This window comes from Giraffa tippelskirchi, chromosome 1 (genome assembly GCF_054371585.1).
Source record: "Giraffa tippelskirchi isolate mGirTip1 chromosome 1, T2T-mGirTip1v1.2.pri, whole genome shotgun sequence".
NCBI classification, from domain to species: Eukaryota; Metazoa; Chordata; class Mammalia; order Artiodactyla; family Giraffidae; genus Giraffa; species Giraffa tippelskirchi.
The window spans coordinates 35,217,839-35,245,379 of NC_137275.1; the positions used below are offsets into that span (position 1 = coordinate 35,217,839).

At 34.5% G+C, this 27,541-nt stretch overlaps 2 long non-coding RNA genes across 2 annotated transcripts in view; one reads left to right on the forward strand and one right to left on the reverse strand.

Moving 5' to 3' along the window:
• LOC145512417 (uncharacterized) overlaps positions 1-27,541 on the forward strand; it is a 287,002-nt gene that overhangs the window by 228,859 nt on the left and 30,602 nt on the right. The gene's annotated exons all lie outside the window — the stretch shown is intronic.
• Positions 86-5,778, reverse strand: LOC145512494 (uncharacterized). Its single transcript, XR_014058556.1, has 3 exons — positions 5,686-5,778; positions 3,809-4,392; positions 86-373 (listed from the first exon to the last, which is right to left on the reverse strand). It is a non-coding gene; the product is annotated as an uncharacterized LOC145512494 (long non-coding RNA).

Genomic DNA, 27,541 nt, shown 5'->3' on the forward strand with positions numbered 1-27,541 from the left:
AATCATGTTTCTTTTTAGGACAGGTGAGCCTGACCTAATCAGTTGTAGTTTTAAAATATATTGGAAACAACACAAGATACTCCTCTTCAAGGTGTTCAAAAACAAGTTGTTGTATTGTGAAAAGGGGCAAACACGTTGTAACGAACTCAGGATAGTTTCTAGTAGCTGAGAGGGATCTTCAGCTGATAGGTGGCAACTATATAAGGATTTACTTTATACAACCTTAAGGAAATGAATCTCTCCACGGCCTTGAACAAGACTTGAAACAGAATCTTCCATAGCGAAGCTTCCATATGAGGCAGTACCCTGGCAGACAACCTGATTTCAGTTCTCTCAGATGCCAAACTGTTTTCAGACTTCTGATCTACAGAAACTGTGAGATAGAGTGTTGTTTGAAGGTGCAAAATTTGGATAACTTTTAAATAAGCCATCAGTAATTAATAAGGTATATATTAAATATCTTATAAATATATTTAGCTTATTATTAAACAATGTTTTGAAACTCTCGTTATTGCCTTCCTTCTTAAATGAATTAAATATGAAAATCAGAAAAATCTGATAATCTAATTTCTGTATCTCTTGTGGGAAAGCCATAAAAATGGTCCCTACAGTATTATAATACTTTACAACTTTGTAAAAGATTTAGATATTAGATATATATTTGGAAATTAAGGATGTGTCAGAACAAAGCACATGAGGAGACAGGTCTGAAAATAATAAATGCTAGCCCTGAGAGTGTGAGAAGTACACTCACTAGTGAGAAGTGCACTTACTACTATTGAATATCAATGAGGTATAATTGCTGGATGCTTTCATATTCGAGCTTAGCAAAATAAAGCTGTCTAATTTTGAAATGTTGAAAATGTCAATGTATGCAAATTTGAGGAAGGGTTGGAAATCATAGGGTGACAGAAGGGAAGAAAGAAAGGAGATGAAATCCAACAATTAGATTTCCCTGATATGAATATGAAATGTAAAATGCATATAAAAGAACCCAGTAGTAACTTCTCAATTGCCAATGTCACCATGTTCTACAAAATGATAAGTGGAGAGTCTATGTTAAGAAAGATGAATGACCTTAAACTTTATAACCTGTAAAATAGGATTTCAAAGTTAATAAATGGGCTGTTTCCCTTAAGAGATTATCACCAGTGCAACAAATACAAAGTACATAGTTCAGAAAATATTAGAGGTCTTTTGTAAACCTATTACCAATATGGATATTTTTATGACAGATCAAATTATCACCTCCCTGCTTTCTCAATATACAGGAATTTATAGCCCTTTAAAAATAGATAATATGTATTCCTTTTTCTCTCTTTGCTCTGAAGGCTTTTTTTTTTTTTTTTTAATATCTTAACAGCTACTATCCTCCAGGGATATTTAAAACAGATTACAGCTTGGTTAACTTGATTTTTTTTTAATTATATTTTATCTATTTTTTAATGGGTAACATAGTCACAAGGAAAAAAATAATAATATACAGCGAAAAATAAGCATTCCTTTTACCCACTCCCTCTGCTTTCCCTTTTTCAGATTCAGTGGTGGTTGCAATTGTCCATCCTCTTGTGTGTTCTTACAAAAATATTGTATGTGTGTATACATATATATTTTTGTGTATATGTATACTTGGTGAAAGAAACTCCCCTCACCAACTGCTAGTGCTACTGTCAATAAGTGATTTCTGTTAACTAAGTTTCTATTTCTGATGGTTAATTTCATTTCAATAGCACAGTAATATTTCCAGATCTCATGTTAATTAAAGAGAATATCTATTAACTTTTTGAAACAGTAAATACAAATTTGGCTGACTTTGCCATTATCCCCTTTTTTGTCTTGAAATTGTATATATTATAACTAGAAAGTATTTCTTATTCTATCAACTATTGAAACCCAGTAATTAAAAGTTAAAGCCCGTACAGCAATTAACAGAACAGGAAATCCTAGTGTACAGAAACATATGAAATGTTACTCTCTCTGAACAATGAAAAAAATAAAAATAAAATTTCAATTTGATACAATGTTAATCATGTGACCTGGGTGAGCTACATGAACATTCATATGACTACGATAGAGGGTAATTTGATTATACCCAGCAAAGCTTAAAACGTATATGCTCAGCAATTTCATGTAATTTCTATATGAGAAACTCACAAAAATGCATGAAGAGCTATGTAAAGAACATTCACTGCAACACTGAACAAAAGGTCCACATACCAACATGCAGTAAATGTAATAATAGGGCTTCCTTTGTGGTTCAGACGGTAAAGAATCTGCCTGCAATGTGGGAGACCCAGGTTTGATCCCTGGTTTGGGAAGATCCTCTGGAGAAAGGAATGGTCACCCATTCCAGTATTCTTTGCCTGGAAAATTCTATGGGCAGAAGAGTCTGATGGGCCATGGGGTTGCGAAGAGTCAGATATGATCGAGCAACTAACACACATAAAATAAAAAAGTATGAAATCATACATGGAAATGATAATCATCTAATTTAATTTAGTGATAATCTCTGGATGTGAAGGAGCATGGAGAGATACAGGAATGTGATCCTGTATGGTAAGTGAAGTACACAGTGAGTGTGGATGCCTATTGACCCTGTGATATTTACTAAACTTTGTATGTTTATTTATTCTTTATATTTATTGTAGGTTGGATAGATTTCACAAATTTGGGGTTTTGAATTCAGTTCCTTTACTCATTTCTGTCTTTACATTGGGGGCATCTGAGTGAGTAGAAATGACAAATGGGACAATTTACCATTTTAACCTAAAATATTCTATTTCTTTTAGTGATTAACACAATAATTAATGCATATTACTAATTCAATATATTTTTCTTGTATAGTGAATTTTATAGTGTCTAGCCATGAATCATAGTCATAGTTAATCATATCTTTGTCTTCAGTAAACTGGGAAAGAATTAACTTGTATTTTGCTATTATAAGATACTGTGAAAAAATCAGTAGTAAAATGTTATGCATATTTTAAAGTATAGGGTAAATATCAAGTTACATTTAGAGAAGAGATGAATTATGGAAAAAAATATGGCTAGTGATAAAAAAAGAGAAAGGAAGCGATTTTCTTACATGCCTTAAAGTCTACATACTGATCCAATAAAATAAATGGGACTCAATAATTCACACAGCAACCATCATTTCCAGACTTTAATCTCATATTAATAAAAAAAAAATCCTGTTGGCTTGGAGGCTTATTTGAATTAATTATATTATGTGCTCAGAAGCTGTGAAAACTAAACAACACACATCATTGAAGAGTGATTTAAGAAGTAAGGTTAGGAGAATTGTTTAAGAAGCTTTTAATTCAAGACAAGCAATTGCTCCAATATGCACAACAACATAGGCTGTTTTTATACATTAAGCTAATAGATTCAAACAACTAAATGAGAGTGAAATTGATTCCTTCAATAGTTTAATCAGCTGCAGAGTTTATTAGTGTTTCACTCTAGTGGCATCATTGTTTGCTTGCCTTCTTTTTTAAAACTTTGCATTCGAATTTCATACAAACACAGATTTTAGGCTAAATTTTTTCAAATAATAAACTCCCAAATATATTAGAAATATGCTTAAAAGAAAGTGTGAAAGATTGGCATGAGGATGTATTATCCACATTAATTATGGATAGCCTGCTATATGCTGGGGGCATGTATTACATCCCTGAAAGAAATTGAACTGTTTTTTAATTGGTATACTCTATGTTAATAACAGTTTCCCTCAAGGCAAAGTACGTTTGAATATATGAAAATATTTCCAAACACATAGTCATTATTAAATGGGATATACCCTTATTACCTCATTTTCAGCCATTTTCCACTTCCAGTTATGATCTCTATGGTAGGTGGTTAGAAGAATTTTTACATTTGTGTGGTAATCTCTCAGAGCTGGATGTACACCACATGCTCAAAATTTGTTTTTATGAGACTTGATTGTTGTTCAGTCACTAAGTTGTGTCTGCCTCTTTGTGACCTCATGGACGGCAACATGCTGGGCTTCCCTGTCCTTCACTGTTTGCTCAAACTCATGTCCATTGAGTGGGTGATGCCATCCAACCATCTCATTCTCTGTAGACTTGACTTGATAGTGCCATACAAGCAACAGGAGGGCTGAAAAAGTTTATTGCTCACATAATGAGGCTTTGGGGGAATTAACAGGGCATGCTCTCAACCTGGTCCAAGGTTGGCTTGCAAGAGAGGGACAGGAAACTGGCTTGACTTTTATAGTTGTTAAGGAGTAGAGCTGAAGGGAATATCCTTATGCTGGTGAGAGCTTGCATGACTTACTTCTCTACCAGTTCAAAAGCAGGAAGTTCCTTGGCTTTCTTATTAGTTTGCCCAGACATGGATCAGAAGGGAGGTGGCAGTGGTGGAACTTGAAATCTGTATGTAATCAAATACAAAAAAATGGGTTCACATTATAATAGTCTTAATGTGTCAGAAATTGCTAAATAATGCTCTTACCTAATTCTTTTTCTCTTTGATCACAAGTTGCTATATTATATACTTCAGAATGTGAGGCAGTCAGGAATAGCTCTGTGACTGGGTTTTAACTGCTGAGTTTTGAGAGTAAGTGACATTAAAACTTCTGGGTCTACATTTAAAATGTAACACACAATATTTATTATATTTCCTGTTTAGATGCCAAGTACCACAATCATATTTATCAGGACACATTACACATGTTAAAATCTGTAACTACTCTACCAATTCATTGCTTTCCCAACCAGGATGGCTTTTTGTTTTGTTCTGTTTTCTGCTCCAAATGAAATAAGTCTTTCGACAGAGTTTATAGTTTTCATGGCCTGTTCTACCTGATATTAGAATTTCTATTCGAACTAAGCCAAGTAGGGGTCAAGACCACTCTTAAGTGTGTTAGTTTGCTCTCACGGCTCCAGAGTGTATTGCTTGTTTAATAAATCCCGCCTGCTTGAGCTGTCCTGGTCTGTTGTCTCAATTCTTTCCCACAAAGAGACAAGAACCAAGGGAGAAAAATTGACCCAACATGAACAAGGGCCCAATAATGTTACGTAAACTGCAGACTTTCATTAGTTTGATTTCCTCCAGTAATGATCTTTTTTTTTTTTTCTAATTCAGTATTCAAAACTTTCACATTACATTCTTGGTAATGCCCCAGGTTTTTCTTATCTTTCATAACTTTGACAAATTTGATGGACCCTGGTTAGTTATTTCATATCAGCTCCCTCAGTTTTGGATTGCCTGACTTGCTCATGATTAGAATGAAGAAACATATTTTGATTAGACTGCCTCAGAAATTCTGTGTCCTCCGTGCACCACATCATGATGTCAACATATCTTACTATATGTTGCAGGTAATGGTAACCCTGACCACTGTGCAGTTTCTCTACTACCATGTTACCTTTTTTGTTCTCTTTATAATATTTAATATCTTAGAGACACTTTGAACATATTAGACATATGATATTTTAAGCTCTAACATGCTAAATTATTATCCATGTGAAGATTTTGTCTGCAGCCATTATAACTGTGATATCTGACTAATGTTGATTTTTAATTTCCCTATTTTCTTCTCTTTTTAATTTTTAGAATGCTGATCTCCCTTATATTTAGCTACCTGTTTCTATTAATATAGACTAATTCATGTTTGTTTTACCCTATGGATTGTATTTTATGATTACATTACTATCTTCATACTTTCGTGGCTCAAATTGTTCCAGTTTTGATCTTTAGAAGTTCCATCAAGTTGACCACCCTGTCCTTTAAGCGCACATGCCCAGTCCTTCAGTCGTGTCTGATTCTCTGTGACCTCATGGACTGCAGCACACCAGGCTTCCCTGTTCTTCACTATCTCCTGCAGTTTGCTCAAACTCATGTTCATTGAGTTGATGATGCCATCCAAACATCTCACCTTCTGTCATTCCCTTCTCCTCCTACCCACAATCTTTCCCAGCATCAAGGTCTTTTCCAGTCAGTTAGCTTTTCACATCAAGTGGCCAAATTATTGTATCTTCAGGATCAGTCCTTCCAATGAATATTCATGGTTGATTTCCTTTAGGATTGACTGGTTTTGTTTCCTTGGTGTCCAAGAAGGTATCAATAGTCTTCTCCAGCACCACAGTTAGAAAGCATCGATTCTTTGTCACTCAGCCTTCTTTATAGTCCAACTCTCACATCCGTACATAATTACTAAAATCACATGTACACCACATCGTCTTAAGTCAATCATCTGTTTATAGGCACTTGCATTGTTTCCATTCTTGCCTAATGTAAGTAAAGCTTCAATGAACATTGGAGTGCATGTATCTTTTTGAGTTAGAGTTTTTTGTTTTTGACAGATATATACCCAGAAGTAGAATGACTGAATCATATGGCAGTTCTATTTTCAGTCTGTTTAAGGAACATCCATACTGTTTTCCTAGTGGCTGCACCAGTGAATGAAGGTTTCTTCTCTCCACACCCTCTCCAGCATTTGTTATTAGAGTACTTTTTGATGATAGCCATTCTGACCAATGCAAGGTGATACCTCCTTGTGGTTTTGATTTGCATTTCTCTAATTGGTGATGTTGAGCATTGTCTCATGTGCCTGTTAGCCATCTGTATGTCTTCTTTGGAAACATGTTTATTTACAACTTCTGCCTATTTTTTGATTGGGTTGTTTGTTTCTTTGATGTTGAGTTATCTGAGTTGTTTATATATTTTGAATGTTAACCTCCTTGTAGGTTGTATCATTTGCAAATACTTTCTCCCATTCTATATATTGTATTTTCACTTTGTCAATGGTTTCCTTTACTGTGCAAAACCTTTTAAGTTCAACTAGGTCTCATTTGTTAATTTTTGCCTTTATTTCTTTTTAAGTATGTTCCCTGGAGGGTAGACCTTTGTTATAGAGAAAATTCTGAAAGTATTCCAAAATAGTTACTTTTTTTTACTTTGTGCTACCAAAATCAAAGGAGATATTTCTTGGCCCTTCTCCATGAAAACCTGCTGGGGCTTTTGGAGGCAAAATTTATGAAAGTTGGGAACTCAGCAGGCTCATAAGAGCACAGTCCATGGATTTTTCTCATTGCCTTACTAATCCTTACTAAATCTCCAGTAATTTGTCAAAATTAATGTGTAAGTATTTTTATTATGTTAGTATATAGCTCTAGATCATTCTGCCCCAGGTAATCAGATCTTAGCTGTGACTTTCTATGCTTGCCTATTTTTCCAGATTTCAGGGTGATAGTTTGTCCTATTACCTCAACTGTCCAACAAATCTAATAAAAATTATTGATTTTCATTTTATTTTGCTTTACTCTTAGTGTAAGAATGGGATTAATGCCTTTCAAGCTCTTCACATGCCAGAGCTGAAAACAAAAGTGGTCTTCATGTTTTGTTTTAAAGTATTTTTTTTAATCTTAGTGCATTATGATCAGAATAATTTTTTGTAGTTATAATATTCTTCTTTGTTAAAGTTAATCATGTATACTTTTAATTTAGTATATGATCTACTTTGTGAATGTATTGTAGGCCCTTGAGAAGACTGTATTGGATGTTGTGTTCAATATACATGCATAAAGTCTACCTTGTTGCTTATGTTGTTAGATTTTTTTCCTCTTCACCTATTTTTTCATCCACTTGATCTGTCTTGCACTGAGTGTGATGTATTAAAGTTTGCTATTATTATTATGTTTATATTTGTGTCTTATCACATCTCTTTCAGTATGTACATCATTAAGGTGACTTATGTGTTATGTGTTGATTTACAATATTGTGTTGGCTTCAGGGTTACAGCAAAGTGAGTCTATTATACAAATACATATATCCTCTCTTTTATAGATTCTTTCCCTATATAGGCCATTACAGAGTATTGAGTAGAGAAAATCTAAGTATCTAAGTAGACATTTCTCCGTAGAACACATGCAGATGATTCAAAAGCACATGAAAATATTCTCAACTTCACTAATTATTAGAGAGATGCAAATCAAAACTACAGTGAGGTATCACCTCACGCTGGTCATAATAGTGAAGTGAAGTGAATTGAAGTGAAAGTCACTCAGTCGTGTCTGACTCTTTGCGACCCCATGGACTATACAGCTCATGGAATTCTCCAGGCCAGAATACTGGAGTGGGTAGCCTTTCCCTTCTCCAGGGGATCTTTTCAACCCAGGAATCGAACCCAGTCTCCCGCATTGCAGGCAGATTATTTACCAATTGAGCTATGAGGGAAGCCCACTGGTCATAATGGCCATCATAAAAAAATCTATAAACAATAAATGCTGGCTAGGGTGTGGAGAAAAGGCAACCCTCCTACACTGTTGATAGGATCGTAAACTGATACAGACACCATAGAGGACAGTATGAAGATTTCTTAAAACACTGAAAATAGAGCTACCATATGATCTAGCAATCCCACTCCTGGACATATATCTGGAGAAAACCATTATTTGAAAAGATACATGCACCCCAGTGTCCATTGCAGTACAACTTACAATAACCAGGACGTGGACTCAACCTAAATGTCCATCAGCAGAGGAATAAAGAAGATGTGGTGCATATATACAGTGGAATGTTGCTCAACTATAAAAATAATGAAATACCATTTGCAGCAACATGGATGGACCTAGAAATACTTATACTGAGTGAAGTAAGGAAGACAGATTAAGACAAATAGCATATGATACTGATTCTATGTGAAATCTAAAAAAAAAAAAAAAATTACAACAAATGAACTCACCTACAAAACAGAAATAGAGTTACAGATGAAGAAAATAAACATCTTTACCAGGGGTAATGGGGTGGAGGTGGGGGTTCAGAGGGATAAATTGGAAGATTGAGATTGATACATACACACTACTATATATATAAAATAGATAACTAATAAGGACCTACAGTATAGCACACACCCCTTGATAGGTCAGCTGGTAGAGTGGAGGACTGTAGATGAATGTCCATGGCCATCCTTAGGTTGCTGGTTTGATTCCGGCTTGAAGGAGAGTAACTTGTTTTTGTAGGCTTCTCTGGTGGCTCAGATGGTAAAGAACCTGCCTGCAATGGGGAAGACCGAAGTTCAATCCCTGGGTTGTGAAGATCCCCTTGAGAAGGAAATGGCAACCCATTCCAGTATTCTTGCCTGGGAAATCCCATGGACAGATGAGCCTGGAAGGATAGAACAGAGAACTCTACTCAATACTCTTCAATGGCCTATATGGATCACTATATTAAGCCTTTCTGTTTTACTTTGTTTTAGATGTGTGTCATATACAACTGGTCTTTTCTGGGAGCCATAGTGAAAATCTTTTTTTTTTTAAACGGTTGATTTTTCTCTCTTACTGTTATGATTGATAAGATTTTTCTAACCCTGTAGTAGTATTTTATAATTTTGTGTTTTTATTTTGCTGTAATTCTTTCTCTACAAGATATATGTTCTTTTCTCCTTTACCTGTTTGTTGCTTGTTTTATTTAGAAAGGTTTATATTTTTTTCTAGTTCTTACCTTTTTGTCTATATTTAATGACCTTAGACCTTTAACAACTTAGTTTATCAGTTTATTTTGGTATCATTTAATACAGAGCTTTTACCTATATGACAAACTTTTCACTTTCTATTTTCCACTGTCATCACTTCTACATGTTTTAAAATTCTCACCAGTAATATTTGATTGAAGTGTACTCATCCTGTTGAAATCTAATGGTCTTACTAGTATATGACTTGAAGTTGATTTTCCTTTGTAAATGTTTTCAGATTTTTTTTTGTTCTTTCTATTTATGGAAAGTTTCTTGGGTCATAGATTTTTTTTTTTTTTTGACAATTTAAATACATTTGATTATTTTCTAATTATTTTCATCTCTGCTAAACTTTTTACTTTTTTCTGTTATATCCCTTCTTTTGATTGCATTTCTTTCTATTTTCAGTGTTCTTTATTAAATTTCCATATGAATCTAATCTCCATGAGAACTTTTAGAATTTAGTCTTCATCTGAAATTTTGTGATTTTCTTCCATATGTTTCTGGTTTCAATTTCTTTATTTGTCACTCTTTTTGTTCATTTTTTAGTTTTTAAAATTTTTGGTTTAACATAGTTTTGCATGTACTTGGTGCTTGTTTGAGTATATTGAACTCTATAGTGTTGATTTTTATTTTCTTTTGCTCATAACATTTTCTTTGGGTATTGTTCTTCATTTGATTTGTTTGGAATTTTGTTTTTAGATTTTCTGCTATAACTACACAAAGACTTTATTTTCCTCTTACTGATTTTTATGATAATGAAATGCATCATGATATTATTAGTTTAACGGTGCCCTCTTCTGTCAGGATAGCAAAGTCCAGAAACTTTAGTATCTTTAAAAAAAAAAAAGTTTGTTACAGACATGTGAGAGGTTTTGTGAGAACTCCAAATTGATGGTTTATGTTTGTCTTTCAATACTTTAAAAATCTCTCTTTTCTTTATACCAGTTGCTAAAGGACCTTTTCCTCTTCTTTTTGCCTTTTGTTTTCCTCACACAGAATCCGTGTATTGCAAGAACTGGCCTTTAAATCATGCAATCCTTTAACATTTCACTGACTTCTTTGAAGAGCACATGTAGCCTTGAATTGTGCCTTTTCAAGTAGCTGATAGTTTGAATCCTTTCCCTGCAGACCATGATTTAACCTGTCTAGGCACTTTTCCAGTGTTTTGGGTTTAAAGTAGATTTAATCTTGGTGGTTATTCAAAGTTATGCTCCTGGCCCTTCACTAGTCTCTCTCTTCTGTCCTCCCTGCCAATTTTCTGTCTGCATTTGCTCTGCCCAAGACGTTGCAGCTGGGCTGAGCTAGGGTGGCAGCCCAAGATGCTAAACACAGCCATTTGGTGATATCTTACCTTTTACTTACTGTTTTTTTGTTTTTTTTGCTATTTTGCAATTTGGCATCACCTGTCTTTAAGTTATGCTAATTATGCAGCTTCATGCTGAAATTAGTGTTTTTTGTTTTTTTTTTTTCGTTCTTGTTCTTTCATGTTAGCTGGCAAGAATATTTGGAGACATGGTTTATCATGCACCCAGGTTCATCATGCACCCACAAGGTATTTTCTTGACTATCATTACTTAAGACAGTGTTAAGAGTGCTGTTTAAAATAAGCATTAGATTTGAATACCTTTTATCTCTGGGGCAAAAAGAAGATCACTAAAGACAGCAAATTAGATATCAATTTAAAGAAGAATATCTATGAGCTAGAAATAAGAAAGATAAAATGGGCTGCATTCAAATATACTGTTTCCCATAAATAGAGCTGGTAAAAGCTTTTTTGGAATCACTACTTGAGAAAAATGCTGTGGAAATTTTGGATGCTATAGATCTGTAGCAATTATATAATTCAAAATGTAGATAAGCTAAATTTCTTCTTATCACCCATACAATTTTAAAGATCTATAATTTTTGATTATCAAGTGCCTGGATAGCACAATTTTAATTTATTTTAGTTTTATAAATCACATCCTGCATTTGTTACTTTCTTATTCACTCTTCTTCCTCATAACATTCAATGTTTCCTGCTATATTTAGCTAACCATCTATTTATGATTCACCCTCTGTGTTGTGTCCTTAACTTGTAATACTCAATAATTTTTACATCCTTTAAATCTGCTACTGCAGTAATTCATATGTAGAATCCTGTTAATGTATATTTGACAGACATACTTTCTGAATGCACTTTATTACAGATCTTTAATATTTTGACAGCTATTTATTTTGAAATTGAAGATGGTAAATACTATCGGAATAAATTGTTTCACTTATTCTTAAAATTAAAATGAACTTTGCAAAATACTATGATGTGAAAGTTGCTCAGTAGTGTCCGACTCTTTGAAACCCCGTGGACTATACATTCCATGGAATTCTCCAGGCCAGAACACTGGAGTGGGTAGCCTTTCCCTCCTCCAGGGGATCTTCCCCACCCAGGGATCAAACCCAGGTCTCCCGCGTTGCAGGTGGATTCTTTACCAACTGAGATATCAGGGAAGCCCTGAATACTGTGATATTTGAAATCAAATTTCTTTGTTCAAGTGATAAGATATAGTAATGTTTAGTAGCTATCTGAAGTGATTTATACTTTAAAGTGATGTGCTAAAATTTTAATATTCAATTTAATACATATTCTACCTCAATTTTTGGAAGATAAGTAAAGAAAGGATGTTTAAAATTAAAAAAATAAAATTAATCACTACATTATTAAAAGTACTATTAATAGCAGAGCATATATGAGCAAAGAAATCCTATACTTCAGGCATTAAGAATATATGATTTGGAGCCAGAATGCCTAGATTTAACTATTGGCCCTGCCACTAACTAGTTGTGTCACGGTTATTTTCTCTCTGTGCCTCAGTTTTCTCATCTATAAAATGTGAATAACAATCCTAATTAATAGGATTGTAGTAATATTTAGTAAATGCATGTAAGGCTTTTACAATTTTCCTCACTAAAAGCATAATGAATTCTAGCATTTCATTTCATAATCTTCATTATTATGTGATTTTATACTAAGTGAAAGAAGTTGTAGTGGTTTAAAGTGATTCAATATTACACGAAACGTGCATACACATACATCAAAACAATGTGCTATCAAAGAATATTAAAATACGTTAGACTAGATTTTCTTTTAAGTTTACCATAATCTTTGTTGTTGTTCTTTTTTTTTCTTTCCAACTGTATTCATAAATTATTGATGCCATATTTGTTTTTCTTTCTCAAGACTGTTTTGCTATTTGTGTCTTTTGTGATTCCATAGAAACTTTAGGGTTTTTTTTCCATTTTGTAAAAAAGTAATTAAATTTTTAATAGGGATTGCATTGAATCTCTAGATGACTTTGGGTAGAATGGGCATGTTAACGTTAATTCTTCTGATCCATGAGTATAGAATATCTTGTCATTTATTTGTGTCATTTTAATTTATTTCATCAATGTCTTATAATTTTCAAATCTGTCACCTTCTTGATTAAATTAATTCATATGTGTAATATTTTATACTTTATGCTATTATAAGTAAAATTGTTTTCATTATTTCTTTTTCACATAATTTGTTATTAGTTATAGAAATGAAAGTATATTTTGAATGTCGATTTTGTATCCTGAAACTTTACTGAATTAGTTTGTTAGTTCTAAGATTTTTGGTGGAGTCTTTAGGACTTTCTATACATAAGGTCAAATCAGCAGTGACAGTTTATGTCTTTCTTTTCAATGTGGATGCTTTTGATTTATTTCTGTTACCTAATTGCTCTTGCTTGAAAAAAAAAAAAAAGAGGAAAGCAATAGAATGGGAAAGACTAGAAGTTGCTTGAAGATAATTGGAAATAGCAAGGGAAAATTTCATGCAAGAATAGACACAAAATAGGACAAAAATGGTAAAGACTTAACAGAAGCAGACGATATTAAGAAGATGTAACAAGAATACACAGAAGAATAATACCAAAGATGGTCACTCACCTAGAGCCAGACATCCTAGAGTGTGAAGTCAAGTGGTCCTTAGGAAGCATCACTAAGATCAAAGCTAGTGGAGGTGATGAAATTCCAGCTGAGCTATTTCAAATCCTAAGAGATGATGCTGTTAAAGTGCTGCATTCAATATGTTGGCAAATTTGGAAAACTCAGCAGTGGCCACGGGAGTGGAAAAGTCAGTTTTCATACCAGTCCCAAAGAAGGGCAATGAGGAAAATTTCTCAGACTACTGTTCAATTATGCTTATTTCATGTGCTAGCAAGGTAATGCTCAAAATCCTTCAAGTTAGGCTTCAGTAGTACATGAACTAAGAACTTCCAGATGTATAAGCTGGATTTAGAAAAGGCAGAGGGACCAGAGATCAAATTGCCAGCATTCTTTGGATCATAGAGAAATCAAGGGGATTCCAGAAGAGCATATGTTTCTTATTCATTGTTTTTTTTTTCTTCTTCATTGGGCTTCCCTGTAGGTCAGACAGTAAAGAATATGCCTGCAATGCAACAAACTTGGATTCAATCCTGGGTCAGGAAGATCCCCTGGAGAAAGGAATGGCAACCCGCTCCAGTATTCTTGCCTGGAGAATCCCATGGACAGAGGAGCCCTGAGGGCTACAGTCCATGGTTTCGCAGAGAATCAGACACTACTGAGCAACTAACACTATTACTACTCATTGTAGTAGTACTACTTATGCTAAAGCCTTTGACTCTATGGATCACTCCTGTTTATTTAACTTATATACAGAGTACATCATGCAAAATACCAGGCTGAATGAATCACAAGCTGGAATCAAGATTGACGGGAGAAATATCAGCAACCTCAGATACGCATATAATACCACTCTAATGGTAAAAAGCAAGGAAGAAGTAAAGAGCCTATTGATGAGGGTGAAAGAGGAGTGAAAAAGCTGGCTTAAAACTCAATATTAAAAACACTAAGACCATGGCAGCCCGTGATGGCACTTCATGACAAATAGATGGGGAAAAAGTGGAAACAGGAACAGATTATTTTTTTCTTGGGCTCCAAAAACACTGCAGATGGTGACTACAGCCATGAAATTAAAAGATGCTTGCTCCTTGGAAGGAAAGCTGTGACAAACCTAGACAGGATACTAAGAGTGGGAGACAGAACTTTTTCCAATAAAGGTCTATATATAGAAAGCTATGGTTTTTCCAGTAGTCATGTAAGTGAAAGTCGCTCAGTCATGTCTGACTCTTTGTGACTCTATGGACTATACAGTCCATGGAATTCTCCAGGCCAGAATACTGGAGTCGGTAGCCTTTCTCTTCTCCAGATCAAACCCAGGTATCCTACATTGCAGGCAGATTTTTTAGCAGCTGAGCCACAAGGGAAGCCCAAGAACACTGGAGTGGGTAACCTATCCTTTCTCCAGGGGATCTTCCTGAACCAGGTATTGAACCAGGGTCTCCTGAATTGCAGGTGAATTCTTTACCAACTGAGCTATCAGGGAAGCCCCCAATGGATGTAAGAGTTAGAAGAATGAGCATCAAGGAATTGATGCTTTCAAATTGTGTTCTGGCAAAGATTCTTGAGAGTCCCTTTGATAGCAAGGAGATGAAACCCATCAATCTTAAAGGAAACCAACCCTCAATATTCATTGGAAGGACTGATGCTGAAGCTGAAGCTCCAATACTCTGGCCATCTGATGTGAAGATTTGACTCTTTGGAAACCTGATGGGAAGAACCAACTCACTGGAAAAGACCCGGATGCTGGGAAAGCTTGAAGGCAAAAGGAGAAGGAGGCAGCAGAGAATGAAATGGTTAGATAGCATCACTGACTCAAAAGACGTGAATTTGAACAAACTCCAGGAGACAGTGAAGGACAAGGACACCTGCTGTGCTGCAGTCTGTGAGGTCGCAGAGCAGGGCATGACTTAGCTACTGAACACAAAATTTTGCTGAAACTACTTTCAGCAGTGAACTTACAGTCCATAATGTATTTTAATAATTATAACAGGTGTGTGAATATTAATAAATATCCATCCCTCCCAGGCAATTTCGACCTTGAATTTGATGGCTGGTTATTACATAATTATTTTCCTGCTTATAGTATCATATAATTTTATGTATTTTAATATATGTACTGTAAGTAATGTCCTCCTCTCCCTCTATCCTATTTTAGAAATTATTAATTATAAAAGATTCATTAACTTCATGTAGATTCAAATTCACTATTTATAAATGTTTGCCTATAAAATGAGACCAAACGATTTCTCCCATAGAAATTGAGGACAAAGAAATTCATTTTCTTATCACCAAAATTTACTTATAGCCCTTGACATCAAGATATAATGCTTTTTTTGTTGTTGTTCCTGGCTTTATAGGATTAGGTAGAATTATTTACTTGGTAGTGAACTCAAAGTACATTTTGTTCTGTTGATATTATCTTAAAAATCAATGATATTACAGTGTTTCCACTGAGATAAAGTTTAATAATGAAATTATACTTACATTCTACTTTACATAGGAATTGGCATATAGAAATGACTTATTAATTCAAGTAATTTACTAACATGTTATTTACTGTATCGAAGTCTTGGAAACCATCTGTCTTATTCACGAAGAGGGGAACATTCTATATTGTCCCTAAACAAATGGCCCTCTAGTCTTCACTTCCAAAAAAAAAGAGAAGCTTCTTGTTTCCTATGGAAGATTATCCCCTAATACAAGACCTGAAAAATTGTTCTCCAGGTTTAAATGTTTTATAATCTCCGTCCATTTATCCTGAATAATTTGGTAACATGATGTCTTCTTTTAGAAAGCAACATGCTAAGTATTTAGTGTCTTCTTGCTTTTCTTTTCTAAAGTGTATTTGTCCAGTTAACTTTTTTTTTCATAATGAAGTTTTCATTGTTCTTCTTATGAGGAACATTATGATGTCAATGTTCATATTAAACTTTGAGATTCATAACTCAAAGACAAATAATGCTGTTATTTGATGGCCCGTATAGTCCTGCAGCCTAAAATCACAATATCTCCCTAAAAAATAAAAAAGCAAAACTATCCACCTTCATTTTCTACATAAAAAAGAGCAAGAATATAACATCCTAATCTTCCTTGTCTTATTTTCATTTTTTAGTTACATACAAGAATTTTTTTTCCCTTTCCATATGGAAATTATTCTCCTAGGTTCAATAGTTCAGTTGGTAAAGAATCCGCCTGCAATGCAGGAGACCCCAGTTTGATACCTGGGTCAGGAAGATCCACTGGAGAAGGGATAGGCTACCCACTCCAGTATTCTGGCCTGGAGAATTTCATGAACTGTATAATCCGCAGGGTTGCAAAGAGTCGGACACGACCCAGCGACTTTCACTGTCACTACATAATTTCACTCTTCAGAGAATACAAACCTATAAAAAAGATTAGTGCCTACAGATTTCGACATACTTCCATAGGCAGTGTCACCTACAAATTTACACTTGCCATCTACATCTACAAGGATCAAATCATGAGCTGCTGCAACTGCTGACCTTCAACACCCCCTGAAAGAATTTCAGGGTGGAAATAAGGAATGAGGCACACTGTCCTCTGGGAAAAACTGGCAGGGCAGTTATCCAGATACATATTTTCAAAAGATTTGTGAGCCCAGTTCTTGCATCTCCTCACATTTAGAAAATCACTAAAATCCTTCCTGGTGAGGTCTATTCCTCGTGACTAGCAGTAACCTTCACAAGACTTGTAACAACTTTCTGCAAAAAAAAAAGTGCTTGATTGCATGTACTCCTTCTTCACCATAATTGCATATATACCGACCTTCCCCCCTACTTCTTTGGAGCATTTTCTCAGTATCTGAAATACTGTCTCCCAGGCTACAGTCTTCATTTGCCCCAAATAAAACTTAACTCAGAACTCTCACATTGTGCATTTGTTTTAGCTGACAATAAGACTATAAAAGGAAACAGTGGTAATTAAAATGTGAGTGTGTGTTTGTGTGTGTGTGTGTGTGTGTGCACCCACATTAAATCACTTCAGTCGTGCCTGACTCTTTGCAACCCTATGGACTATAGCCCATCAGGTTCCTCTGTCCAGTGGATTCTCCAGGCAAGATTACTGGAGTGGATTGCCATGCCCTCCTCCAGGGGATCTTCCCAATCCAGTGAGCAAACACACATCTCTTGAGTCTCCTATATTGGCAGGCAGGCTCTTTACCACTAGTGCCACCTAGGAAGCCCAATTAAAATATATGTTTATATGTTTAAAATACATGTTTTAATATATATGTTCATGTTAGTATTATGTTTATTATGTAATATTGTTTATCATTAAACATAATAATATTATGTTTATATTGATATATATGATTAAAATATATGTTTTAATAAAACAATTAAAGTACTATAGAAACTCTAGTGAGGAAAGAGCAAATAGTTTGGTCACAAACTATAATGCATTATATCACCTTCTTAATGTTATTTTTATCTAGAGATCTCCTTGTTCTGAGATACTCCACTTCATGCACTGATGGTTTGCACACTTGGTTCACTGTATTTATCTTCATTCATATTCCTCACATCATTCAGAATTACTTCAGTGTTCATATGCATGACCCTTCCCTGGTCCTATTATCACACCTATTTAAACAATTTATTTCTCATGGCCAGTTTCACCCCATCTCAGTCAACACCTGTAATACACCTCTTATTAGCATTGTCTAATGTTGTTCCATGTCCCAGACTGCTGCTGCTGCTGCTGCTAAGTTGCTTCAGTTGTGTCTGACTCTGTGCGACCCCATAGATGGCAGCCCACTAGGATTCTCTGTCCCTGGGATTCTCCAGGCAAGAATACTGGAGTGGGTTGCCACCTCCTTTTCCAGTGCATCCATGCATGCTAAGTCACTTCAGTCGTGTTCGACTCTGTGTGACCCTATGGACAGCAGCCCACCAGGCTCCACTGTCCACAGGATTCTCTAGGCAAGAATACTGGCGTGGGTTGCCATTTCCTTCTCCAGTCTCCCAGACTACTTTCTCTGTAATAGGAAAATCATATTCTTTAGTTGCTCAATTGTCCCCATCAAATTAAGTGGCTATATCCTAGAGAAGGAGATGTCTTTAATTTTATGCAAATCCATATGAGTAAATTAAATAATTTTGAAGTATTTGCCTCATATAGATTTTCATACTTTTGCCAAGTTTATTTCTAAATGGTTTCTCTTTTTTTGGTTGCTAACATAAATTGATTTTTTTTCTTTCTATTATGTCTTTTAAATGATTTTTTTAAGTATATATTTAAGGCTATTTCTGTAGGTCACTTTATATCTTGCTAGATTATTAAATTCTCTTTTTGCTCTATTTCAGGTTTAACACCTATTTTATTGATATTCAGCATATTTTTTGTAAATATAAAGATCATTAATTCTTCCCTTCTGTTTCTTATGACTCTATATTTTGCTTTTCTAATAGTATTGGCTGACATATATAACCGATTTTTAAATGATATTGAATAGAGAGAGCATTTTTTCCCTTATTTTTACTTTAGCAGGAATGATGCTAATGTCACAGGTAAGACAATGGGCTTACTAGATAGCTACATAATAGGCTGAATGACAGATAAATAAGAAGACAATAAGTAGATAAATAGACATGTGTGACAAAATCAAGAAGGGTTATTACATTTGTTGAATCACTGTTCAGCATTCTGAAGATAACCATGTGTTTCTTTTCTTTAGATATATGGAATGGTGAATCATGTTATTGACTTTTTATTGACTAATTGTGGCATTTTTGGATTAAACATTACTTGATTATATATATTTTAATGTATTGTTGGATTATTTTTGTTAACATTTTAATATTTGGATCACTAAATCAGTGTTCATCTTGTTTTATTAAAATAATATTTTAATCACACCTATTTTTATATGATCCAGACAATTAAAGTACATGACAAGGAGCACCATGATGATCTGGCCCTTTTGTATTTTGGTAGAGTTTATCTATAACACCATCTAGATCTGGTTCCTTGATGAAGGGTAGATAAAATCATATTCTCTATGTCTTTAATGGAAATTTATTTAATTAAACTTCCTTTATATACAAGATTCATTTTTGATTAAATACCTTTTCTTTGGAAATTTTACATATTGTTGAGGATTAAGTTAGCAAACTATGACCCAGGGTGAAATACGACCATGCTCATTCATTTGTGTCTGTCTAAGACTGCTTTCACACAAAAATGGTAAAGTTGAATAGTTGAGACAGGATTGACTCACACAGCTGAAAATATTTACCATCTGGACATACAAGGAAAAAGATGCTGACTGTTAATCTATGTTAACAAGTTTGTATGACTAATTTTGAGCAAGTAAGTTTGTCTTCGGTTTTTTTTCTTTGCTTTGATAGTTATCCCTCCCTTGACATTTCTTATTTTGTGTATTTGTGCTTTCTTATTTAAAAGAAAAAATGTTTTGATTGGTATCATTTCTTTTTATTTTATAATTCATGAACTTGTGCTTTTTCAACTTGTGCTAGTTCCCTTTTTTCCATTCTTTAAAAACATTTAAAAAAATTTTGTATGTTAGATTCTTGTTACTATTGCTTTTTAGAAACTATACTTTTATTTGTATTTCTTCTTTAACCTGAGTGTTATATTATAGTGTAATAGAAAGCGAACAAACAAATACAAGTGGAAGGATCTTTGCATTTTTGTAATAATTTCAGTATTTCATTTGTGGTCTGACTTTTATTGGTATAGCTTTTGTTATATGTATTAGTTAAACTTAGATTATGAACCTATATATTACCAATTCTCATAAAAGGGCTATGTGCATTTCACATGAAGCTGTATTCTATGTTATCTGGGTACAAAATCTTTGGGGCCTGATGCCAAGATTACAGTCTCCATTTTTTATTATTTATTATCAGAATTAGATCTTAAGCATATGTGCATCACATGAAGATGCCCATGGAATACTCATGACTCTTTGTCAGATGGTGGACCTAGAGCTGTTGAAGGTCAGGAGAATAATAATCAGAAAAGAAGTTAGATACAGTGTAGTAAGTTGAGAGTGTCAACTAGATTCTACATACAAAACTTGAATTGATGAGGTCAAATTGGAATCCAATTATGACCCTTGCAATTATGACTCTCTTTTGGTCTCCCAGAACAAAGAGAAGCTGAACGGGATCTGGAAGAGCCCAGGCCCAGCTGTTGCTCCTTGCCAACAAAACAAGTCAGTCTGGTGCCCTACACCAGACTTCACAGCACTGTGGCTGTGGCTTTGCATCACCTTCCAAATTTAACACAAATTTCCCTGGTAGTAAATCATAATCTTAGTACTTACAGTGAAATGTACTTACAGTTAACCCAAGTTTAAAAAGTTTAAAAAAGAAAAACAAACTAAGGTATTTACATAGATATGTACACACACACAAACACACACATACATGATGCTGTGTTTTGTTGGCTACTATAATATACAAAAATCATCTACATATATAATATAACTAGCTAATAATATTAAAAATCTAGAGCCTTTTTTTATGACCAACTTTAGATGATTCACCTTAATTGACTGAAGGATAGAATGGGGAGGAAACACTGAAATCAATATGTAGGCAGGATTTAAGGAGACTGTATATATAGTTTTCAGGAAATTAACTGCATAAGTGTTCACTTCAAAGTAAGCACTAATTAAAATACATTAATATGGGTAATTATGTTCTAAAATAGATAATGCCTATCATATAGTATATTTGGGATTTGTAAGATAATATATATTATTTTTAATATTTCAATCACTCTTATAGAGTGATATTATTGTTTTTCTTTTATAGATTAGTATACTGAATCATAGAGTGAGTAGAAGAGCCAGGGTCTAATTTCCAGACACCCTGACTCCAAAACCAGGCTTTTATTTTGCTACACTGATTCAGTTTAAAACAGACAAAAGCAGGACATAAATCATAATCACCATTTGTGTCTGAAGATTGAAAGAATAAACATTTAATAAATAAACTTGCCAATGAATTATAAAAGAATGGATAAATGAAGTGACATTTGAGATAGTTAGAAAAACATTGATAAAATTATAAATAACCATTATACAACTTTAAAGATTCTTATTTCAGGCATGGAGGATTTTTATTTTTTTAATCTTTCTGGGGTCATTTAGTTTTGTCTCAGGTGATGAGATCTGATTTACAATTAACTGAAAAGTTAACAGCTACAGAATACTAGAGAGTCATTAGGATATATGAGAAATTCTAGCATAATTTTTAAAAAGATAGGACATATGAAGAAAATAAAAGAAAATACCACATTAAAGAGCAACATATTAAAAATTTCAATAAAGAAAATATTTCTTATTCTTAAACTGAAATTTTGCTTATTCACCTAATATGTGGAGATTATGATATTTCAATTTCATGTTTCAAAAGACCTCAACTTAAAAAAAAAAACAATTTTCAAAGTTATCCTTTGATCATTCTCTTTTACTAGAACCTTGAGATTCAAAAGTTGCTGAGGACATTGTATTAACTCTTATAAATGAGCTTTATGGACAAAAATCTCTGTCCTTTGAAAGTTTATGAACTAAGGTGCCAGTACATTATGGTTGCAGAAGCAGAACACCAATTTATTAGAAAACTAGTGTCAGATGTACTTCAGTGTTTCTATCATTCTTATAGTGATATGTCAAATTTGCTTTCAAATAAAAAATGTATATTGAAAGAATGGCATCAAGAAATATGACACCAGAGGATTCTCTTGTATCTATTCCTGGAAATGAGGAGTTTTATTTGGAAAAAAATAGTGTTGTGTAAGAGTTTGTAACCAAACAAATTTTTATAGTGGCACTTTGAGCCTTCATATGAAAAAGTTAAAAAAAAAAATCACATTGTTTCTCTCTTTATCTGTGAATAGAAATAATATTAAGGATCTCATAATGATTATTCCAGGATCAATTAGTGAATTTTAATATTTAGTAAACAGTACATTCCTATAGCTTTATTTTTCCTAAATTACTGGTAAATGAATCACAAATATTGCTGATTAAAATACATTATGAGTTAAAGTTTTACTTACATAGAAGTGTGATTTTGTTATTCTTTAATTTGTACAATTTTATTCACAACCCTGACAAAGTCTCCTTGTTAGCAAGATCAATTCAAAATCTGCTTTAATTTACAGATACTAGTTTTCTCTAACAGCAGTTTCCACTGAGGTTTGCAAATGGCTATCTACAATGCATCACTGAAATTACAGTTCTAATGTAATCCCTGTAGAGATAAGAGATGAATATTCCACAGTAGTCCCTGGAGCTTTATTTCCTTTCCCTTTGGACAAATGATCATAGCTGGTCCAACTGTATTGAACTGGTGACGCTAGTGGTAAAGAACCCACATGCCAATGTAGGAGACACAGCAGATGTGGGTTCAGTCCCTGAGTCAGGAAAATCCCCTGGAGAAGGAAATGGCAACCTACTCCAGTATTCCTGCCTGGAGAATCCCAGGCACAGAGGAGCCTGGTGGGCTACAGTCCATAGAGTCACAAAGAGGCAGACACGACTGAAGCGACTTAGCATGCACATAACTGGGAAAAGGCCTTTGGCTGAGGTCAGCATTCTTGTCATACAACATGTTCCAAGGATCCTAGGAATATAGTTCTTGGCCATTGGAATATGTATCCCTTCATGTTTCTCCTGGGTCTAGTTGTTCCCATTTCTTTAAGAATTTTCCACAGTTTGTTGTGATTCACACAGTCAAAGGCTTTGGCATAGTCAATAAAGCAGAAGTAGATGTTTTTCTGGAAATCTCTTCCTTTTTTGATGATCCAATGGATGTTGGCAATTTGATCTCTGCTTCCACTGCCTTTTCTAAATCCAGCTTAAACATCTGGAAGTTCTAGGTTCACGTACTGTTGAAGCTTGGCTTGGAGAATTTTGAGCATTACTTTGCTAGTGTGTGAGATGATTGCAATTGTGTGATAGTTTCAACAGTTTTTGGCTTTTCTTTGGGATTAGAATGAAAACTGACCTTTTCCAGTCCTGTGGCCAGTGCTGAGTTTCCCTAATTTGTTGGCATATTGAATGCAGCATTTTCACAACATCATCTTTTAGGATTTGAAATAGCTGAACTGGAATTCCATCACCTCCACTAGCTTTGTTCATAGTGATGCTTTCTAAGGTCCACTTGACTTTCACATTTCAGGATGTTTGGCTCTAGGTGAGTGATCACACCATCATGGTTATCTGAGTCATTAAGATCTTTTTTGTTTAGTTCTTCTGTATATTCTTACTGCCTTTTTTTAATATCTTCTGCTTTTGTTAGGTCCATACTGTTTCTGTCCTTTATTGTGCCCATCTTTGCATTAAATATTCCCTGGCAACTCTTAATTTTTTTGAAGAGATCTCTAGTCTTTCCTGTTCTGTTGTTTTCCTCTATTTCTTTGCATTGGGCACTGAGGAAGGTTTTCTTATCTCTCCTTGTTATTCTTTGGAACTCTGCATTCATATGGATATATCTTTCTTTTTTTCCTTTGCCTTTTGCTTCTCTTATTTTCTCAGCTATTTGTAAGGCCTCCTCAGACAGCCATTCTGCCTTTTTGCATTTCTTTTTCTTGGGGATGATCTTGATCACTGCCTCTTATACAGTGCCATGAACCTCAGTCCATAGTTCTTCAGGCACATTGTCTATCAGATAATCTCTTGAATCTATTTGTCACTTCTACTGTATAATCATGAGGGATTTGATTTGAATATGGATTTAATAATGTACTAAACTCAGCACCACCCTATGGCAGAAAGCAAAGAAGAACTAAAGAGCCTCTTGATGAAAGTGAAAGAGGAGAGTGAAAAAGCTGGCTTAAAACTCAACATTCAAACAACTAAAATCATGGCATCCAGTTCCATCACTCTTTGGCAAACAGATGAGAAACAACAGAAACAGTGACAGGCTTTAGTTTCTTGTGCTCCAAAATCACCACAGATGGTGACTGCAGCCATGAAATTAAAAGACATTTGGCTCCTTGGAAGAAAAGCTATGACCAACCTAGACAGTATATTAAAAAGCAGAGACATTACTTTACTGACAAAGGTCCATCTAATCAAAGCTATGGTTTTTCCATTGTTATGTATGGATGTGAGAATTGGACTACAGGGAAAGCTGAGCACTGAAGAATTGATGCTTTTGAAGTGTGGTGTTTGAGAAGACTCTTGAGAGTCCCTTGGACTGCAAGGAAATCCATCCAGTCAGTCCTAAAGGAAATCAATCCTGAATATTCATTGGAAGGATTGAAACTCCAATACTTTGGGCACTTGATGAAAAGAACTTATTCATTGGAAAAGACCCCAGTGCTGGGAAAGATTGAAGTCCAGAGGAGAGAAAGGGTTGACAGAGGATAAGATGGTTGGATGGCATCACTGATGCGATGGTCATGAATTTGAGCAAGCTCTGGGAGTTGGTGATGGACAGAGAGGCCTGGCATGCTGCAGTCCATAGGGTCTCAAAGAGTCAGACATGACTGAGCAACTGAACAGAAACTCAACACTATTGTGATGGAATATAAAAAAGATAGTTAATGTTTTTTCCTGATTGTTATTCTTGGTCCATTACTTTGACAGACAATAATGACTGTCCTCCATCATTTTTTTTTTTTTTCCCACTGAGGTTCATAATCTCTTGACTTTGGTAGGTGCATAGCTGCTTAACTAAAGACACACGCCTTGGAGATATGATCAAATTTTTGCCAATAGATTACAAGTGGAAGTCATGTGTTGTTTCTGTGTTTAAACTTTAAGGGAAAGAGGAGTACTCTTATTTTCTTTCACTTTTAAATCTGAATTTCGATGCTAATATGGTGATGGGATGATGAAGATATGCACTAAGTATAACAGAGAAATAGGAAAAAAGATACTAAGCTTCTATCTAACATTTTAAAGGTACTTATCAGATTTATACTTCTTAATAATCAGATTAGTAAGTCAAGATATTAAATAACTATCATTTTTAAGGTCACTTTTGTTACCAGTTATAAGCACTATCTTACCTAACTGCACGTGTACTTCTTTCACTTCAGTCAACCAAATGGCTATTATATTCTATACCAGAGCTGTAAAACAGAAATTTCTGAGTAAAGAAAATGTTCTGTATTTGCACTATACAGTATGTCATCCACTAGCCTCATGTGGCTATTGAACATTTCAAATGCGGCTAGTACAATTTAGGAATTGAATTATTTTTAGTTATTTTTATAATTAAATTAAATTATTAATTAATTTAAATGTAATCATCCATATGTGACTATTGTTACCACTATATTGGACAGCTTAGTTTTATATCTTGCAGTTTCTGAGAAATGCAATTCTTTGGTAACCTCAATTTCAGACATGCTGTTCTTTAGTTATTCTAATTTTTTTACCTCCTATCTTTCCTGGACTCTTCTAAAATGTTAATGCAATGAAAGTAGAAATTTAGGTAGAAAAATGATTCTATAATTATTAATTATTGATTGGATCCTTGATTGGACCTCAATTAAAAATTATTATAAGGGATATTATAAAGCATATGTTTTTAGACAATTGGAGAAGTTAGAATATAGACTATATTAACAACATGTTAAATTTTTTGAGTGTGACAGTTTTATTGTAATTATGTAGAAGTATATACTCACTCTTAGTATATAAAAAATTTAAATTTAAAACAAAGGAATGGCATCTTTAAAGTGTTGAAAGCAAAGCCTTTTCTAGAATTTTATGTATAACAAAAAGCTTCAAAATTAAGGCAGTTATCACCTTCTGTCCTGGCATATTAAAAACTGAAATAAGCTTCTTTACCTCCTTTCATCAAAAAAAAAAAAAAATACAGTTAGCTTCAAATTGCTGGTTTTTCCCCCCATATTCATGGATTTGAGGTAGGGAAGGACACCACTGACCCCACATCTAAAGAGAAACAGTACCTTCAGGGAGAGAGGAGATTGGAACACAGGCAGAGCTGGAGTCGATATAACAGGATGCTAGTAAGAAGAGTTCAGCTAGGAGCTCTGACAAATTGGAAAAGGTTGTATTGGGAACAGCATGATACTGTGAAATCCCTGGACACCTAGAAACAGGACAGCTTCACTCCTTATAGGATCTTCACAATGATTCCACAGGGTAGAGAGGAGAAAAGATCAGAAAGAGCCCCACTAAGTGTCCATGTTGGTGTAGACTTGGGCAGGGTAGGGGTGGTGTGAGGAAAAAACTTGGGGCAAAATTCTTTCTATCCCTGCTGTTCAATGGAGATTTCTGAAGTGAACTAATTTTTCTCTTTCTACAATGGAACAAAAGTGTTAACTGTGGGGGAAAATAGCAACACCGCTGACCTTAAGATATTAGTGACTCCTCATTACAGTTCGGGAACGCTAGAAAGGGGAGACTGAACCCAATTCAGGAAGTACAAAGTATGGACAACAATACTTCAGGCAGGGGAGGGGCAGGGAAAGAGGGCTATGTTGCCTCGACAGTGGAATTGGTGTTATCCCAACTCTAACACTGAAGCAGAACCCCAGTAGACCCACCCCAAGCCCTACTCCTAGATCCTGCCAAGTCCCTCAGCTAAGCTAATAAGCTACAGATAGCAAGTGCCCTGGGAAGGACAGAAGAGGAACAAGAGCTTGCCAAGATATACTCTATGAGGCATGGCAAGAAGAGAAACTTAAATATCATAATAAAAGAGACATGTTTGTGAATCAATCAAAGTGGCCCATTTTCAGGCTTTAAATATCTGTTGCCCTGTACGAAGCTCATGCACTTCAGTCAATGATTCCCTGATGATCAGTTAGGTTTTCAGGCCATTAATATAAAAAATAGAACATATGTAATAAAAATTAAAAAATGAAACATATTGCAGCTATTTTGTGAAAGGTGTTAACCTTTGTAGTCTGAAAAATATTAACACTTTGAGGGGAAAATTAATAATGTGTTATAAATTTGAAGCTGGAAGATATTTTATATGTGTTGAAATTGAGGTAGGGAATCTATGTGTGAGTGACTTCTAAACAGATGGGAATAAAAGACAAATGAGATGACAAGGATTTGATATGTGAAATTATGAGTTCTGAAGGTCTGGGTATTTGATTTGGTTTCATTTATTTCAGTGTGCTTTCAACTTC